This window comes from Passer domesticus, chromosome 4, assembly GCF_036417665.1.
Source record: "Passer domesticus isolate bPasDom1 chromosome 4, bPasDom1.hap1, whole genome shotgun sequence".
Classification (NCBI taxonomy): domain Eukaryota; kingdom Metazoa; phylum Chordata; class Aves; order Passeriformes; family Passeridae; genus Passer; species Passer domesticus.
Window position 1 is genome coordinate 26,835,045 of NC_087477.1, and position 18,660 is coordinate 26,853,704.

Below are 18,660 nucleotides of genomic sequence, written 5' to 3' on the forward strand. Positions count from 1 at the left end.
TCTCACTCTCTCGGTTAGGATTGTGCTCACTTCCCTTTATTTGCCACAAAATGCAGTGTGGTTCCTGCTTATTATGCTGGGATAATTTTTGAGTCTCCATTCAGAGAATCTACATTTCTCCACACATCAGCTTTAGGAACACAGCAGCACTTCACAGGGAGGACCATATAACCCAGTATTTTTGTCTTGTGCAGACAATTTTCCATGCCTCAGGTTCCAAAATGTGAACTGGAAACAGTGTACCTTATGCAGGGGAAGGCAGAAAAGAGGAATGTTTATTATTCTCCCACACATATGGAAATCTAGAAAAAAAAATCATCTGGAAAAATGTGTGCTGTTAAAATAACTGTACTAACACAAAATGTTTTTAGGTATTTCATGTTATTTTTCTGTTGCAGAGAAAGAGAGCTGTTGCTGCTTTTTCCTTGTTTCAAGCCCTAATCTTATGTGATGCATATCTAATTCAGGCTTTACAGCAAAGATTTCTGGTGTAGTGAGAAGTGAAAATGATGGTGAAATTTTCCAGTATTTCCTCATTTGCTTTTTCTGGATCCAATTGTGTTTGTTACTGCCTGAGTTGTGTGCAGACTCTACACTTATTTTTCCTCCTGCGTAGTTGTGATCTCTTTAATGTTTATTTTTGAAGTCCCTAGGAATACTACAAAAGGGACAAAAGTTGAGATGCAGTTACAAGGGGCTTTTTAAGGCTAAAATTTATTGTTAAGACTCTGCATGTCCCAGACCACAGAAGTAATCAGGGTAAAAACTTTCACAGTGTTTCTTGAAATGTATTTTCTCTCACATTTAAACAGTGGAAAAAAGTCTTTGTGTCACAGTAGAAATGGAGTCACTAGCAGGAACTCAAATGACCAAATGGCCGAATTTTCACATTTGAGTATTCTGGGTTTGGGTCCTCTTTGTAGGGTTTTAGGTTTTGTTTGAGAGTTTTTTTCTGGTTTGCTCTCAGCCAAAATGCAGGACATGGACAAAGCTGAAGTAAAAACTTTTTGCTTGAGAAAAATTTGAAAATTTTTTTTTGTTTTGCGCAAACAAAAATGTCTTTATTTTCTGTGCCTGTGCTCTCAACAGACATTGGTCTTAATGGAAAACAGAGCTTGGGATTTCCTACTGGTCAAGAAAATTTTGACTTTTTCATGTAATCAGAGGCAAATAAGCATTGATTCCAGGGCTGTTTGTTTCAGTGGAAGCATCGAGGTTGCTTTATGTTGTTATAGTGGAGATGTGCACCTATAAACTGATTGCAAGCTATGCTAGAGATGTAGATAAAAACAAGAGTAGTTTGAAGAAGACAGAAATGCAGCTACATTATCTGAGAGAGAGGCACACATAATATATGTGTTTTGCAGGTTTGATATTTTAACTCCTGCTTAAGACACATGTGAGTCAGTCACTGCAAAGCTGGCACTAGTTTTGGAGCAGAAATGTAAGGCTCGCAGACTGCTGTTCTTAATTCCTCTGGAGCAACTTTGGGAAAATTCTGTGTATAATTCAACTGACTTTTGTGTAGTTTAAGTATGACTTAGTCTGTGCACAGTTTACTCATGTGCTTGGATGTATGGATGTACAGAGAAATGCGAGTGGAAGATTAGTGTTCAATTAACACATTAAAAAAAAACCAACAAAAACCACTTCTTCATCTAAATAATGCTCTATTTATTTTGACTGGATAGTTTTGCTTTTAAAAACTTGGATGAAATTCAGCCCCAGACAGTTTGAGGGTATTAATTGTTCTTAAAGTTGTATGATGTTATGTTTTTCAAGATTGCCTGGTTCTTAAAACGTTTAAAGAAAAAAAAAAAGAGGTACAGAAACATTATTGAGGATGTACTCCATTTCCAGGAGAGGGAAAGAAAAAAAAAGAGGAGATCTATTATTTAAGGAAGAAATACAGCCAGTGTGATAAAAGTGCCTTCCCACGTCTTGTGGCCAGGTGCTACGTGCATATAAATGTTTCACGTTAAGCTTTAAGATCAAGGAAGAGTCTGTGGGGAACCTTGTTTCCTGGAGATCTGCTTGCTGGAGTAGCTCCCAAGTACTGACTTCCCATTTTTTATTTGGTTATTAAGGATGAAAGGCAACATCGTTTTCTGGAGCAGCGTTCCTTGCATGCCATTATCTTTGTCCACAGCTATGAAACATTCATTTCTATAGGTTCATGTGGATGCTTAGCCCCACTCAGCTTAGACTCCTGCTTTATGTAAGTTTAATTCAAAGGATCACCTTTATGTCGTCCTGTAGACTGAACAAAAGACAGATGGTTTCATTAGTTGAGAAACTGTCTTTTTTACATACAGCTGAGTATCATGGGTGTCCAGCCTGAGTAATTCAGGGCACTCTCTGGTACTGCTGAAAAGGAAACTTTGAAAGTCTAATTTTCTGCCATGATTCACTCTGGGCAATGTGTGTATGTGCAGACTTACATGTGCAAATTGCCAGTAGGAAGTTTTGCATGCTCCAAATGTGTACAGAACCTGGAGGAAAAACGTGATTGCAACCCATTTGTACTCAGTTTGCATCAACAAATCATCCCTAGAATTAGAGATTCCAGCACTTACCTATTTATTACAGTGGCTCTGCATAAATATCCCTTCCAAAAATATTTCTTTTTTTTTTTAATGACTGGCATCATTAACAGATAATTAAAATATAACAAGCTTAGCAATTTGGGGTTTTTTGCTTGGATACAAATCCTGGTTTAACTACTCTATTTTTAAAATTTAACTAATTATTCTATTTCTAGTAAATGCTATCAACATTAATGTTTCTGGAATTAAAACCAGGCATTTGCCTGGCACTTGCTCTTCAAAAAAAATAATCTTTAAAAAAATTCTAATTAAGATTTTTTTTTTAAGCTAAGCAATTACTGCAAAATATTATTAGCCATATGAGTGTCAGAATCATGCTCAATCAAATGTAGCATGCTGCTGTAAGATGGGAAATGATAATCATTATACAGAGGTAAACAGGAAAGCACAACAGATGCAGAAATTTAGAGTGAAAGAAAACCCTTCTAAGTTAGCAGAATTTGGTATTTTACCAAGGCTAAGGGGAGTAAGAGTAAGTTATTTGGGGTTTTTCAGGGATGAAGGATCCAACCTATAGATATTCCTTCCACTCTGACCTGTGTGCTTCTGTCTCACTCTTTAATGTAATTGAAGGTACTGAAAACAGGTGTCAGGGAGTTGCTTGGGGAAAAGCTAATAATGGCAATCTACTGTCTGGAGAATTTATGCTTGTGCATTTTCTCTAACATGACACTCATATCAAATATAAACTTAACAAGGACTGATCTATATTCTGTTCTCTTCAGATGGTGTTACTGAATCCATTTCCTGATGGCTCTGGGGAAGAGTAATTGTGTTGCTCAAAACCAGGCACGTGGTTAGTATTGTATAGAAAGAGAAATATATTTTTGCCTAAACCCAAGGTTTCTTTGCAGAGCCACAGAGCCCATGCAGATATATATTTATGTATATGTCTGAATGCATCTATATATATAAAACTCAAACTTCTTAATCCTTCTGACACAGACATCCAAGCGCTGCCAACTTTGAGTTTAGTTTAGAGAATAAACACAGATAAAAGCACAGTAAGCAGGGATCTTGGCAGAGGAAGGAGACAGACACTCTGCATGGTCCATTGCCAGCAGCTTTTCACTGCAGTAAGTACTTCAGCCTGAATACTGTTTTTAGAATAGTTCAGGCAAGTTTATGAAACCAGTGTAGGAGTAAGAGCTCAAAGATTTCTCACAGATTTTTCAGACCTGGAAGGGGATAGCAGGGAAGGGAACTCCACCTTCCCCATCTGAACAGAAATGAGCACTCATGCTTATGCTCCTAATTTGAAAATGCATTTCCTACCTCTAAGGATGTGTTTGAATACACTGGGGAATACATATAATTTGGGAATACCTTCACTGAGAGAAATGATGCATCCTAAGGGTTGTGTTATCTAAGGAGCTAGAATTGAGTGCCCAGTATCCTCTGCTTTAATGTATCTTTGGATGGCAGGTCTGTATCAGTAAAGGTCGCAGGAATAAATGTTTTCCTAACTTTCCTGTAGAAAGCATGGCAGTACAGTTTCTGAGCATTTTAAACTAAAACACCTTTTTTGTGGGCCCTATGATACACATTCAACTTTGCTCTCTGCCTCAGACACTGTATTTGGTTCAGTAAGCATGGGTTTTTTAATTAAAACACTTGCTATGTGGTTCATTGTCTGACATAAATTGAATATTTGGTGGGGAATTCTGATCTTGGATTCCATAATATGACTCTCTGTGACTGCAGGGTAACTGAATTGGGGAGCAATGAGAAGGCTATGTCCTTATTTTATACCTTTATATTTTTCCTTCCCTCCATGCACTCTCATTCTGATTTCCTACATTTATTCTGGTTTATTTGGGGTTTTTTTGTTGTTTTGCGTTTTGTTTGTGGGGTTTTTTGTTGTTGTTGTGGGGGGTTTTTTTTGTGGTTTTTTTTGTTTGTTTGTTTGTTTTGGTTTTTTTGGGTTTTTTTGTTTGTTTTTTTGGGGTTTTTTGTTGTTGTTGTTGGTTGATTGGTTGGATTTTTTCCTTCAGGAATCTTTTTTATTCACTGTGGATGCTTAACATTTTCTTTTTTTCCCCAGACTTATGTTAAACTTAACAGATACATCAAAGTAAATACCTTTAGTTCTAGAATTTCCATTTTATCACTGTACAGTTTCTCTCTTTTTATTGTTTCTAGTCCTGTGGTTTTGATTGTCTTCTTGTCTATCTTCTGTCATCTAATCTTTGTTTTCCTTTTCTACTTCCTATCTTTCTTAATTTATCTGTAATTGTTCCCATAGTAGGGTGTGATTTTTTTGTTCCCCCATAATATGGAATAGCTCTATTTCTGTTTTTTATTAATTCAAGCCTGAAAGATAATTTTGTTTTGGTTATTTTATTTTTTAGGCTCAGCTTTCACATTATAGAGGGACAAGGTGGAGTCTTGTACTTCTGTGTAAAGATGTACAAAAAAGTTTGCTGGCATTTGCCCACCATGAGGAATAAGGCCTTGCACTCCAAAAATAAAAAAGTAAAGAAAAATCCAAAGTGAAGGATCCTGGAGGAGCCCCTTGAGAGCTAAAAACCACCCTCCCCTGATGTGAAAGACTCATCATTTACGCTGCTTCTAGTGGGTCAGGTAAACCTTTTTTATCAGTAACATTTGTTTGGTTGTTGTTAATTTGGCAATGCTTTGGTCTGTTTGTAGCTGTGAATTTCAAAGATGTGTTCTGGGAGGGAAAGGGAAGTTTTAAAAGTAGCGTTCCTGCTTGGAAAGTGTACCCTGAGATAGCCAGAGCTTGGATTCAGCTGGATGCACCCTCGTGCTTTCCCTGCTAATGGAAGTGCCTGGTCATTAACACAGTGAGTCACAGTAATGTGTTATGATCTGATCTGGCATTTATAAGGAAATAGAGTGGCTGGCCTTGGATAGCTCTCCTCCAGGTCATTTGTCCTAGTGATAAAGAGAGTGCTTGCTCCCCAGAGGAGGCAAAGCTGCCCATTATGTCAGCTCACACCCTGGAAAAGGCTACTGATTCCAGTGCCTCTGTTTGAGATGTGCTCTCTCAACGGGGTCAGTGTTATAACTGGGAGGGGGGAGCAGCTTCAGCTGTGAGGGAGTGCTCAGAGAAATGGCATAACTGGCTCTGTCACAGATGAATAAAGAATGTAGACAAGCGGGCTTGTTTTATATTCACTTTAAAAAAAATACATATATAATGATTTGTTTTTTGGATCATTGATTTATATGTCAGACAGATGAAAAGCAAAATTTCGATGATGCCTTTATCATTATTCTGACAAGGACTGCTTTTAAGTTAAAGAGTGATAAAGAATGCCAACTTTTGACATTACTAGAACAGCCCTATCAGCTTTAATTTTCTTTTGTTTTCTTCATGTCAAAGAAAGGCCATTAGAGATAAATTGTGATCTCAAACTAGTTAATCTAACGTGCATTTTTTCCCCATAAATTACCCCAGCCACCTTCTAAAGCATTATATAATCTCAACGAGAGGCGAGGTACAGAAAGTAGAAACTGCAGATATCCAACGTCATCCGTCTTTAGGCCAGGGGTTCTGAACTCCGGGAGAGCTGCCCAGAGCTGAGGCTGTGTCACAGTGGACAGACGGACGTGTGGAGCCGTGTGTCCTGCCTGCCTGCGCTTTGGTGTGCGCGGCGTCAGGCACCGCTAGAGTGTGCTCGGCTACAGCTCTCATCAGGGGCACACGCCGTGCAGCTCGGGGAGGGGTCAGGGCTGCTGAAAGTTTGGTTTTTCCAATAAATTAGGGAGCTAGTGCTCTTGTCATGATAGATCAAAGTTAACTGACCTCACGGCATTAGCATCAGTGTGCCCGAAGTGCAGAGTTTATACGTAAAGCTGGAGAGTTTCATTTTGATCAGTCTGTGTCTATGCTGGTTTCATGTTTCTTGTGAGAAGCAGCTGTGCAGATTTCATGCAAAAGTTTGTTTCTTTACATCACACTTGAGCTTTGATTTTTGCTATTCCAAAGCTGTAGTTTCCCCCTTTTTCTCTATTTTTCTTCTTTCTACTAATTTACCAATTTGATGAGTGTTCAGCCATGGTGTTTTCTATAAAACATTATTGACAGCTAATAATAACTTGCACCTCTTTAGCCAGGCATAGTCTGTGTTTTCAAAGCCTTTATAAGCATTGCCTGAATTAAGAGTTACCCAATCAAGAAGGCCAGTATTATTCATGTATTTTGACAAGTAAACCAAGCTAGAAAACAAAATCAGATTGTTTCCTTGAGACCACAAGACTGTGCAAAAGCCAAGACAACATCTATCTTTTCACATCTATTCCTGTGCTCAAACATAAAATGCTTGGGTTTCCAAATATGTGTATGATCAGCATTATGATTAAAGGGTTTTGATTAACATTTTTTGGGAGTAGATAATATGACTTCTGTATATTGTTGCTAGAAGTTTTCAAGTGTAATTTATCATCCTGAGTATGTTATAAAAGGTCTGACACAAACAGAGAGTACACTAAAAAAAATTCCTTCCTGCAGCTCAGCTGGATGTTACCATAGATAAATAAGGCAGTATGTGAAGTTTAAGAGAGAAACAAAGAACTGGCCAGAGAAGATGCTGAGAAAATCAGCAGAAAATATAAAAAATGACAGGGGAAAAAAAGGGAGAATAAATATGAAGAAAGATGAGTAAGATTGTATTTATTTATACCCAGGGCTAAATTATATATTATAGATACAATATGCAGCATATAATAATTAGATTTTATTTAGTAAAATAAGGGCATAGAGCCTAGAATCACCCAAATTTGAAACAGAAATAAAAATCATGTTTTCTACCAGAGTATGTAGGCTCTTCTGTCAGTCTACCCTGTTTTTAATGCATACTGGTAATGGAATGGAAATATTCTGTATGTCTCACTATCGTGATGTGATATATCAGTGTGTGTCATAGCATGTCATATTATATATATATATGTGTGTGTGTGTGTGTGTGTGTTATAAGAATTGAAATATTTGGAGAGAAAATTAATTGAGCCATGAGTAGTAGCATACTTGTAGGAGTGCAGAGGCCCAGAATAACAATGCCATGCAGAGAGTTATTGTAAATATAATCACCCTAGATTTTAGCTTGTAGACTGTGTTTGCAGCATCCTCCTTCAAGACTTTGGGATCACAGAATAACTTTCAGTGTTTAGTCACTTTCTGCACCAGTGATTCCATCTGATGGGGATTCAATTGATTTTTCACATCTCAGCATAAGAAGGCCCAGACTGTGCCCTCTTGCCTGTGAGTGTTTGGTGGCACCAGCAGTAAGGCATGTGAGGAGAAATGCTTTTAGGAAAAGCAATGAAGACACAAATACCACAGAGAGCTTTCAGGTTTCATGGAACTGCAGACGTTTTTTATCTGAGCAGTTCAAAATGTGGATTTTACACAGAAAGAAGCTTTGCCTGGTAAAAATCTTGGCTTTTTACTTAAAACATTAAACAAAAGTATGTTACTGTTTCTTAATTTGAAGCTGCATTAATTTCCTTTTACAGCTGCATTTAATACTCAACCCTTAAGCATGAAATTAATTCATATTATTTTCTTAATCCTGTTAAAAATACTCCTGAGAAGGATATCTTTCCTGGGAAGAGCAGAAGGTTAGAGACAGATGTGGGAGCAAAGCAGTTGATGCTATGTTGGGTGACATTTTACTTTCTGAATGTACTGTACCACCAGGCAGTTTATTTGCATTAACTGCATTTAGTTGCTGTCAGGGCACTTTAAACTTCTGGACAAACTGAGAAGAATAATATATTCTCCCTGTGTCCTTGCTGCTCTCCTCTGCACTTCTCTGATCTCAGTTTCCTGAAGCAAAATGCAAACAGACAGAGGCCAGTGGAACTGTACTGGCATTGTCTGTTAGTGAAATGAAAAATGGGACCACCAGGAACAAGCATGTTGGGAAATATCCAAGGTTTGGAACTGGGTAACATCCATTTTGTGAGGTGGGGTGGGAATTAAGGGCAGGAAGTGGTAGTAGAATTTATGTGATCATGGAAGCCTTGAACTTACCTAAAGAACAAAAAATGTCCACTGAAAAACCCTACATATGAATACCGTAACTTCTTTTCCCAAATTTATTTCCAACAAAGTCAGGTCTTGGATTTTCTCTGAAGTAAACTAAGGTAGATTTGTTGGGTTTTTTTGGGGTTTTTTTGGGGTTTTTTTTTTTTTTTGGGGGGGGGGGTTTCTTTTGTTGGGTTTTTTTTCAATTTTTATTTTTCAACCAAATGATCAGTGAACTAGCAAAAAATAATCATGTGTAATGCATAGTTTCTCTGAACAGCAAGACCTAAAGGGTCTGGACATAAAAACTGTACTTAGACCAGGTTCCATATTTGGCCAAATTTCTCTCTGAGAAATGTGAAAGATAAATCCATGGTTCTGGGGCTTTAGAATGGCAAACTGAAAAGCAGAGGCTATTTAGTGACTGCTGGGAAGATTACATATTTGAATGAGGAGGAGACATATAATACTCTGAATCAAAAGAAGTTTTAGCAGCAACCAAGATGATACTATTAGGAAGGGGTACAGCTCTCCCTGGAATGAGAGTCATCCTAAGCTGTGTGTTAAAAGTAAGAAGAGAACCCAAAAGGAATGAAAAAGGGGATTGTTTAGGAGGAAGAATTATGCCCTGGAGGTTAAAAGATACAGAACTGAAACAGGAATGGCCAAAAGCTGTGTTAAACCAGACTTTACTATTCATTTCATTTCAGTTCCCTGCAGAGCTCTTCAGCTTTGCAAACAAAAATTGAACAAGGAGAAAAAATTCTCATCCTGTGTCTTTTCCAAGGAGCATGCTAACACTGAATAGAGAGATGTGTTGGTGGCTTTAAACAACACCTCACACACCTGAGAGCACATTCCTTGGTATTGAGAAGTGCTGAAAAAAAGGGGCTACTGTCCCAATACTTCCTTGTGCTTTCTTCCTTTCCCAGAATCTGCACTCCCTGGCTTCTGTGGTATAAGCACAGTTTCTTCTGCCCTGGTTCTTGTCTGTAATGTGCTCTTTCTGCCTGTCTGAAACAATAGTGCATTAAAGTGAACTAGAGCTATAAAACATGCTTTGTAAACAGCATCATTACAGCAATGCTGCTCATAATGTTAAAGTACAGGATTAGGGGTTTGTTTTTCTGGGTTTTTCTGGGTTTTTTATGAAAAGGATGAGCTTCTGAAATGATCATGCAAATATCATAGCTATTCCAGCATATCTGCCCTTCCTGAGCTCCTGTTTCTCTGAGATCCATATAAAATTTGACTGTTTTTTTCCCCTTTATTTTCTACCCTTAAATATTGTAAATCAAACACTCAACAGATTCAAAACATTCCTTTGAATCTTCCTGGAAGACTCCCTACTGTGCTCTCTGAATTTTTAAGCCTTTCAGCCTCTCATATGACAAGTGTGTTTGTTTCCAATGGACACGTGCACAGCACAGTCTGTCGGATTTTCCCCAGCGCTGTCGCTCACAACGAACTTCAGCTTTGCTCACATCAACTTCTTTTTGAACACTGGGAGTGTTCAGGTCTTTCTCAATGAGTTCTGGAACCATAATTTTTGCATTGGAAGAATAAATGAAGATTCCTGCAGCCCCTTGGTTAATCTTTGCTCACATTCAGCTTTGCTTTTGGGCTGGAGTCACCAAGGCAGGCAGTGTGGTTTTTTTTCAGCCTAGCTCTGTGTGCTTCCTCTAGTGATCCAGCCATGTCAAACACTTCCTTCTGAGGGGGGAGAGCTGGAATTTCCCAGGTGCCTCACAAAACGTTTAATGAAGTGTGTAGCACAACCATTTCATTACAACATATTGTGTACTTTTGCCTTTAATAACTGCATTCCTCATCTAAGATGTCTCTGTAGCTCTCAAAAATGAATTACAGTGGTATTATTTTTCTCAGAATATATTTTTCCATGACAAGAATAGCACTTTCCTAAACTATTGTATTTATTAGCAACCTGTTACCCTCTGACACTACTGTCATTTTCATCAGCTTGATAAAGTGAGTATCATTTAAAATCTCTTTAAAAATTATTAAACGAGTTCTAGCGGTTTCCCTTTTTATTTCTCTTTTTTGTTGTTTTTTTTTTTTTTAAAATTCTGATTGGATGGCAGTCAAAAAATCAGATTAGCTCGAGGGTGAAATAATTTCCTGTGGTGGTACAGAGGAATCACAGTGTCTGGTGAAGAACAGGCTGAATTAGAAGGTGTTGTCCATCTCCAAGCCAAAGCATGAAGCTCTGTGCTGCACTATTGCTTCAGCTTCGGGATGAGCTGCTGCTTTGTTTCTTTGCTCCTTCACTGCTTTTGCACATTGCTTTCATCTACTACCCTTTTCTGGCCACTAAAGATGGGAAGTTATAGATCAAGATTGTATATTGATGGGGAAGAAAAATTTGTTAATTAACTTTGTTCGTGGCTAATGAATTTTACCCTGTTAGAGGGATATTGTCAAATCACAGAATGGTTTGGGTTGGAACAGACCTTAGAGATCATCCAGTTCCACGCCCCCTGCCATGGGCAAGGACATCTTTCACTTGCTCAGGGCCCCATCCAGCCTGGTTTTGAACACTTCCAGGATTGGGCATCCACAGTTTCTCTGGGCAGCCTGTTTCAGCGCCTCACCACCCTCACAGTACAAAATTTCTTCTAATATTTAATCTAAACCTACACCCTTTCAGTGAAGCCCACGTCTCTTGTCCTGCCACTATCTGCTCTTGTGAATAGTCCCTCTCAATCTTTCTTGTAGGCTCCTAATGATGGCATCAGAGAATTTATCCTTTAAAAGAAAAAACAAAACATAAAAAAACCTGATTAATACATTGCCTCTCTGTACCTTAAGAGTATCTCTGCCGTAAGTAATCATTCCTAATTTAATAAGCAAGTTTTTAAAAATAGTTAAATAGTTACTGGTGGACAGAGCTGTGAATTAGTTACCACTGGCACCTCTTAGCTAGGCTGTGGAATTAAAGGCAAAGAGATTGAGCTGCCTTTTGATCCGAAAGTCATCCTTCTGAAATATGCTCTTACATCTTTGGAGAAATCATGTGTGACCTAGTTGCAGTGGACAGGGGTAGGATGCAAACTACTTCCAAAGAGGTCCTTTCAGTTCAATCCCCTGTAATGAGTGTCATTATGAAAAGCATCACCCACTGTGGAACTCAAAGGGGTTAGAAGAGTTGTGATCAAAATAATTTCATTTCTCTTATAGTTGAACAAAATTCTCAGAACAAACTATTCATTTTTTTAAACTCTGGCTTTATTGTTCATATCTTAATTCTATCCTAGGAGCAGCAACCAGTAATTCTACATTGAAAACAATCTGTAGCAAAAGCAATCTGCAATTAGCCTGATAGCAAATTTTGTCCATTTCTATTGTACCTCAATATTTTCATACTTTCTGCTGATGTTTCTCTCAGTTAATTCCTGCAATTGAAGAAAAAAAAACCCCCGTAGATTATTTCCTATAATTAAAAATCAAAGAATTATATCAATCAAAGAAAGAAAGAAAGAAATCAAGTTCTGTAGACGGTTTCCCCATGCAAGTCAGAGACAAGGGGGATGTGAAAGCACTGGATCATTCCAGGTCTACCAAAAAATATGAACTTGCTGAGTGGATGGTGCAGATCAGCTAGAAATTAGCATCTCTAGGGACAAATAGGCAGGAACTGCAGGAAACTGCAGCGTTTTCACTTGCAGGGATGGAGGTAACAAAGCTGAAAGAGATTTCTATAAATCATAAATAAATATGATAATATCTGGGAGATCTGTGCATATTTCTATCCATTTGTTTGAATGCCTTGTAAAAACTGAAACCAAACCAAAAATAACCCAGTTCCTGGATATCAAATAGAGCCAATCCAGCAAACGAGAAAATTCCTGAAATTTGTCTGAAGATTGTGGGCTTCAGCAAAGGGGTGATGGAAGAGAAACCTGATCCAGAAGGAAGGCTTAGTAGGGGTATCAAAATGGATCTGAACACTTCTTCTCTATAATCATGACACATTCAAAGATGCTTTCTATTTATTTCAATTTTTTTTCCAAAATGGAGTAGTATCTTTATTTTCCCTTTCCCTGTGTTAAATTCCTTCCTTTCCATAAATGAAGTACTTTCTTCACACTGCTTTTGATCCAGTATGAATCAGCCCTTCAATGTTTTTTAATCTGTATTTAGCATCCTGAGTGTTTCCAAAAGTGCTTGACCCTCCTCTGCAAATCATATGGTATCTAATACTGAATCCTCCCCCCTCATTTGTGACCTGAGTCCAGAGAAGCTCTAGTGGAAACTAGAGAATGTGAAGCCAATGTTTCCATGTATTTCAAATAAGATAAAGGTAGATTTCCATTTTAATGTAAATGTAACCTTGCCCTCCGCCCCTCCCCCCAAACCCTGAAACCAGCAAAGAATAAAATAACAGAGGAGTTGATCTGAAGAGTTACATCAGTCAAATGGTTCTCCAAAGCAAGGGAGCAGCTCAAATACAATTTTAGCACCTCTGCCTTTCAGAACTCAGTTGGATGTAATGTCTACATCAAGGAACTGACAGAATGAAGCTAACTGGTGTGAAAAAAATCCACTCCTTCTGAAGAAGCTTCTAAATACCAGTTGTCTAAATCTATTGATAAGCAGGGATGCATTATTAATGAAGCCTGCAGCCTGCCTAGTGCTGCTCAGATGGTTCAAGCATTTAGTAGGAAATATTTCTGTGAAGTGCTGCACGGAATAATGACAGTGTCTGTCTTAAATCGAACAAATGACTGTAGCAAGCTCTGGGGAGGCTCAGAGCAAGCAGATGCTTTCCAAGTGAAAGGCAGTGGGGTACCACCTGCTGTAGGCAGGCAGGCAGGAACAGTCCACTAAATATTGACTTGTTAATAATTCAAGACAACAGGAACCCCTAGCTCTTCATGGATGGCACTGCCCCTTCATCATGTGGCTTTTCATCACCCTAATGAGCTACTTGAAGAATCAGACACTGAAATGTCTTGCAGATATTCCCCAAAGACTGGGATTCAAGCTGCCATAATTCTGAATAAGAAGTTTTTGGCAGTACACAAAATCAAGAGAATTTTTAAAATGGCAGGATCAGTACTTTAGCTAAATATTGCTGCTTGCTGTGTAGTGACTCAGTCTGCAGCTTGTGCAGCTCCTGGGGCAGAATGTCTGCCTTGTGTGACATTTCTGTGGCTAAGAATAATTGACATTCCAGTTTATTAAGGGTATCAATAGTTTTATTTGCAACAAAGAAAATCTACAAGAGATTACTTGCAACAGGGATTCTCAGTCAATATTCTCTGAAAATGTATTAGAATGTGTTTGAGACCCTCCACAATTCCTACCTTCATCATGGATGTAAAAGCAGCATTTTCAAATGAAGACTCTTCAACTGAAATATTTGGAATTGAATAATCCATTAAAAATTAATAACCCCTCAAAAGTCAGCAAAGCTTCTATGCAGACTTTGTGGGCCTCTTGGTTTGCTATCAACAGCAGTTTGTTCTGCTGTAGCATTGCAATCTTTGATAAAATGCAGAAGATCCTGTGTTTGTAGTACATGTCCTGGTGATTGGTGCTGTTGCTTCTCTTTAAGATGCAACATTAAAAGAACCTTCCCATTCATTCCCTGGATTTGAGTCAAGATGTTTTTCTCCCCCAAATATATATTTTTTTAAAATTTTGTAATTATATTATTTGCACAATTTTCCCAGCTGTCAGAGAGTTACCACTTAGCTACCTGACTTCTTTGCAAACTTCACTGGATATTTTGCTGCACTTAATCAAGCTAAGCTTCACTTCATGAACAGTTAATAATTCCAAGTGAGCTATGGTAGGCTCTTTCATAAAGCATGTGATTATCTATGAGGACCTTAACCCTGAGTAACTTTAAATTACATCATATTCACTAGTGTTGCTACAGTGTGCTTCCTCTGAGTCACAGCCGGTGAAAAAGTCTTGTGACTTTCCAGCACTGAGCACAAAGCTTTAGTTGGAAAAGCCCGGAGTGTGTGTGACTTTCACTGCCAAGCTTCTGCTTATGGCTTCCCAATTTTTTTGTTGTCTTCATGCATTCATAAAGTTCAGATTTGCAAGGACTTAGAAAATTATCTGGGCTCCCTTGTGCAGCTGCCATTGCTACACTGGTGCAAATATTACTCTTCCTTCTGCCCCAAAAATGCAATTGCTTCTGCTGCATAAAACTCCTGCACTTTGTATGCTAAGGAGAAGCAATATGAGCTTTTACTGAAGTTGAGGTTTTTTTGTTGCTTAGACAAAAACCTGTTTTACAACAGATCAGTTGTCTGATTAGACATTATTGCTAGAGAGTATAATTTCCTCTGCAGATTAAAACTGTCTTTATCCTGCTTGCTAGTTTTGGGATAAACTTGAAATGCCAGAGCATTGGCCTGCTGGAATGTCCTAGATGTCTCTTTCTCAGTTTTGCTTAGTGGAGATTACTGGTGCTTCTAAAATGGTGCATGTTCCCTGTGACTTCAGATAAGATAAAGATTAAAAAATGTCAAAACTTCTCATGAGCAGATACATGTAAAACCAGAAACAGATGAGTATTTGTATTGTGTAGGTATCTGCAAAACTTGAAGATACTGGCAGATGAGAATACTAATTCTTATATATTTGCTTGAGTGTTCATTTTTCATGCAGAATATGGAGAGTCTGATTCAAACCTTTTGGAGGTGGCCACAGGTGCTAATATTTTGTAATTTGATTTTCTTTTTTTCTTTTTTTTTTTTAATTTGTGAAAATCAAGTATTTAAAAGCCAAGATCAGGGTTTAGACTACAGAAGAATACAACCAGGTAACAGTAGGTCACAGACCCATGTAAGAAAGGGAGGTAGCTGGTGTCTTTCTCAGAGCTCATTTTCTTTGCGGGAACAGCTGTTGCCTTCCTGTCCTTTCTCCTCCAACTTGAGCCAACAGATAGGAATTAAAGCCCTTTAGTAGGCTGCAGTATACCTAATTTTTATCCCAACCTCTTTCTCCCCTCCTGGGCAAGAAGAGAAGTTGTGTTTGTCATAGTGGCAAGGCTAAGTAATCATGCAGGTTCCATGGACAATTTGAACATTTAGTGATATTAAGCTATGTTGGTCAAACAGAGAGATAAAACAGTTTAGAACTGAAGGTTTTTACTTTATGCTAATAAATCCAGGTGTATAAAACACACGTAAGGAGCTGTATGGCCAACTATCATTTATGGTGAACCAGCTGGCACCTGCACAGAGCTGTCTGGATACATCCTGCCTTTGCAGATAGGAAAGCAAAGAAAAAAAATGGCGAGAAATTTTCAAGTCAGAGACTGAAAATTTCGTCCCAAATTTTATTTTCAAATAGATGTTACTTTCAAGGTATATGACTACAAAGTGGCACGTACATGTTTTTCTTGCCTACAATGTTATTACTAAACATTGATCACTTTTCTGCTTTCTAAATTAAGTGGTGGGATAAACAGCAATCTGGTTTTCTCAAAATACTGCTATGTGTTGTCAGATCCTGAGATGTCAACAGAATATGTGACACTGTGGAGGAGCTCTGTGCATGCAGTTTGCATGTTTCAATATGCTGCACGAGTAGGAGCAATAAATTGCCGAATTCCTCACCAACACTGCCAAGCAGACAGGATTTAAGGAGGAGAACATAATAGTGTGATTCAGGAGTGCCTTTGATCATGAGAAGCTTAAGCTTTTGAAATATCTTGCAACTGGCTAGCTTAGAATGAAATTTTTAAAGGCTGCAATGATCTTAAAGCCTTCAAAGGTGTGCTTTCTGTCAAAAATGGCTGTGATTGCTCTGCTGTGTGAGGCTTTGCTAACAGGAGAAGTGCTTGCCTGCTACGTCAACATTAGCATGTGTGAATGCCAGAGAAGTGCTGTCAGGGAATGAGTTTTAATGGCCATTGAGCTCTGTAGTGCTTCCAGGGCCCCATCAGTGCAGCCACCAGACGATATGTTGGGGTAGATGCTGCAAGGGATCTACCTTGAGAAAGCACAGCAGGCGGACAAGATTTTGTCCAATGCTGAATATCTGTTTGGAATCAGAAATTCCATAGGCTGCACCATAATTAAGTCTGAACTAGACATTTCTTAAAATGTTTGCCTGTGTTCTTAACCAAGCAGAAAGTCTTCATTTTCCAATTGCTTTAGTATGATCAGAAACAACGCTCCAAAAATCTCTACCAAAACATCAGAGGAATCCCAACACACTCTTTGCAAAAGGCTGAAAAGGGAACAGAGTAAAATATGCCTTTTTATTAATTCAAACTTCTTCTGTGATTAAAATTGTAACTAGTTTTCCTCTGCAAAACCAATTTTGCTTCATCTGCTGTTACTCTTGTGAGTGCTCCTTTGACAGAGGAGAAAAAAATTTGTGGGAATTTTGCATTGTAGCAGTGCATGAGATTGCATCTCCTTGGTGACACTTGCTGCCTTGTTGGAAACTACAGTTGCTGCTCCATTTTAAAAGTTTCTATCCTGCCCTTCCTCATACCCCTGCTGATTTTATTACTTTTGTTTCTCTCTGAAGAGAGACGAGTGCTACAGGATGCAGTAGGTTAGGAATGCATATATTCAGTGCCAACTCTTAATTTGATGTAATTTTTCTTTAATTATCTGGACTCTCCAACTCCAAAGCCAAAAATATCCTCAGAATTTATGCTATTGGTCATGCAAACAAATGTGCTGATTTTTCAAATAGGTTGACTAACAGGCTGAGGGGCTTTTAAATGGAAAAGGACTAAGCTGTTCCACTACCACAGGTGGAAGTAAAGCTCAACCTGTTGCTAATCTGCCTGTGTCCTGGTCCTACTGTTGATTCATTCTTATGGTCTTGGTCCCTTCCTCTCTTCCTCTCTCAGCCTTCCAGGTTTAGGCCCTCATTTAAATTATTTCCATGGACTGAATTGTAGAAGCTGAAATGCACAGTGAGATGAGAATCTGATTTGCTGGCTGAAGAAATTAATCACTAAGAGCATTATGCAGTCCTGCTGTAAGAACTCATGGGGAGGGTGTTTTGAAAGGATGCTCTAGAAGAGCTGCCTAGTCTTGTATCATGACTCCTGACCAATGCAGATAAAACCATGTAGATGGAAAGTTATAGTCTCAATTAAGTTATAATATTTATGTTCAAATTCATTTTTTTTCCCCATATTTGTTAAACAGTAAGAGTTATTGGATATCTTCTTTATTCAAGTAAGCAAAATGAAGCAAGGAAGTTATGTGGACTATAATTCTTGGTACCTAGATGTTCTGTGTAACAACTTTTACAGGAACAAGGCTCTTACCTTGTGCAGCTTTGCAAGAGTGTAATGTGAGGAAAACATGCCAGACACTACTGCACCCCTAAGGAAACAGACCTTCAGAGTCTTTCAGCCTTGGTTTGCTGAGCAGCAGAAGTATCTGGATGTAGAGAGAGCAGGAAGCCATTTCCACACAGGTTTTGTCAAGGGAGCAAGAGTGGAAGGTGTGATGCAGTACAAACATCATACAGAATACATTGGCTCTGATTATAGATACACGGATTTTATCATCATTGGTGTTACAGCACTAATGGTCTAAAGACAGAAATGAGGCAAGGCTTTAGGAAAAAGAAATCTTCCATGCAGAGCAGCTTTCAGGTGCATGGATCTCTTCCTCATACTTCTATAACATACTTCTATAACAGACTTCTATAATATACTTCTATACCCACTGCAGCAAGGGCTGGAGCCCTGAGAGCTGCTGGCTAGTGGGGAACATCTCCTCTAGTGAGGCCACCTTCCATCCACAAAGAGGTGGAAACAGCAAATGGAAAGGATCTTCCATGCAAAATGAAACTAAAGCTCTTGGAAAGCTGCTAAATGCCAGGATGCAAACTTCATTAAATATCATTTACATTTAAAGCGTTTTAAAAATCCTAGGAGATTTTTGTTTACAGTAGCTATGTAGTTTAGTGTAATTGGTTGTTCTATCACCTCAAAGTCATGTTGTTTTGGTTTGAGATATGATGTTTCCTGCCTCAGAAAATGACTGTTCTTTTTTCCAATCATTAGCAAATCACTGCCTTAGACACCTTCCGCCTCTG

At 38.4% G+C, this 18,660-nt stretch overlaps 1 protein-coding gene across 1 annotated transcript in view; it reads left to right on the forward strand.

Annotated features, from left to right (window-relative positions):
- The window catches only part of TTC29 (tetratricopeptide repeat domain 29), a 228,177-nt gene that overhangs the window by 45,767 nt on the left and 163,750 nt on the right, over nt 1-18,660 (forward strand). Inside the window, exon 2 of the mRNA XM_064416703.1 lies at nt 4,958-5,189. The gene's annotated coding sequence lies outside the window, so the exon portion shown is untranslated. The remainder of the gene's footprint in view (nt 1-4,957; nt 5,190-18,660) is intronic.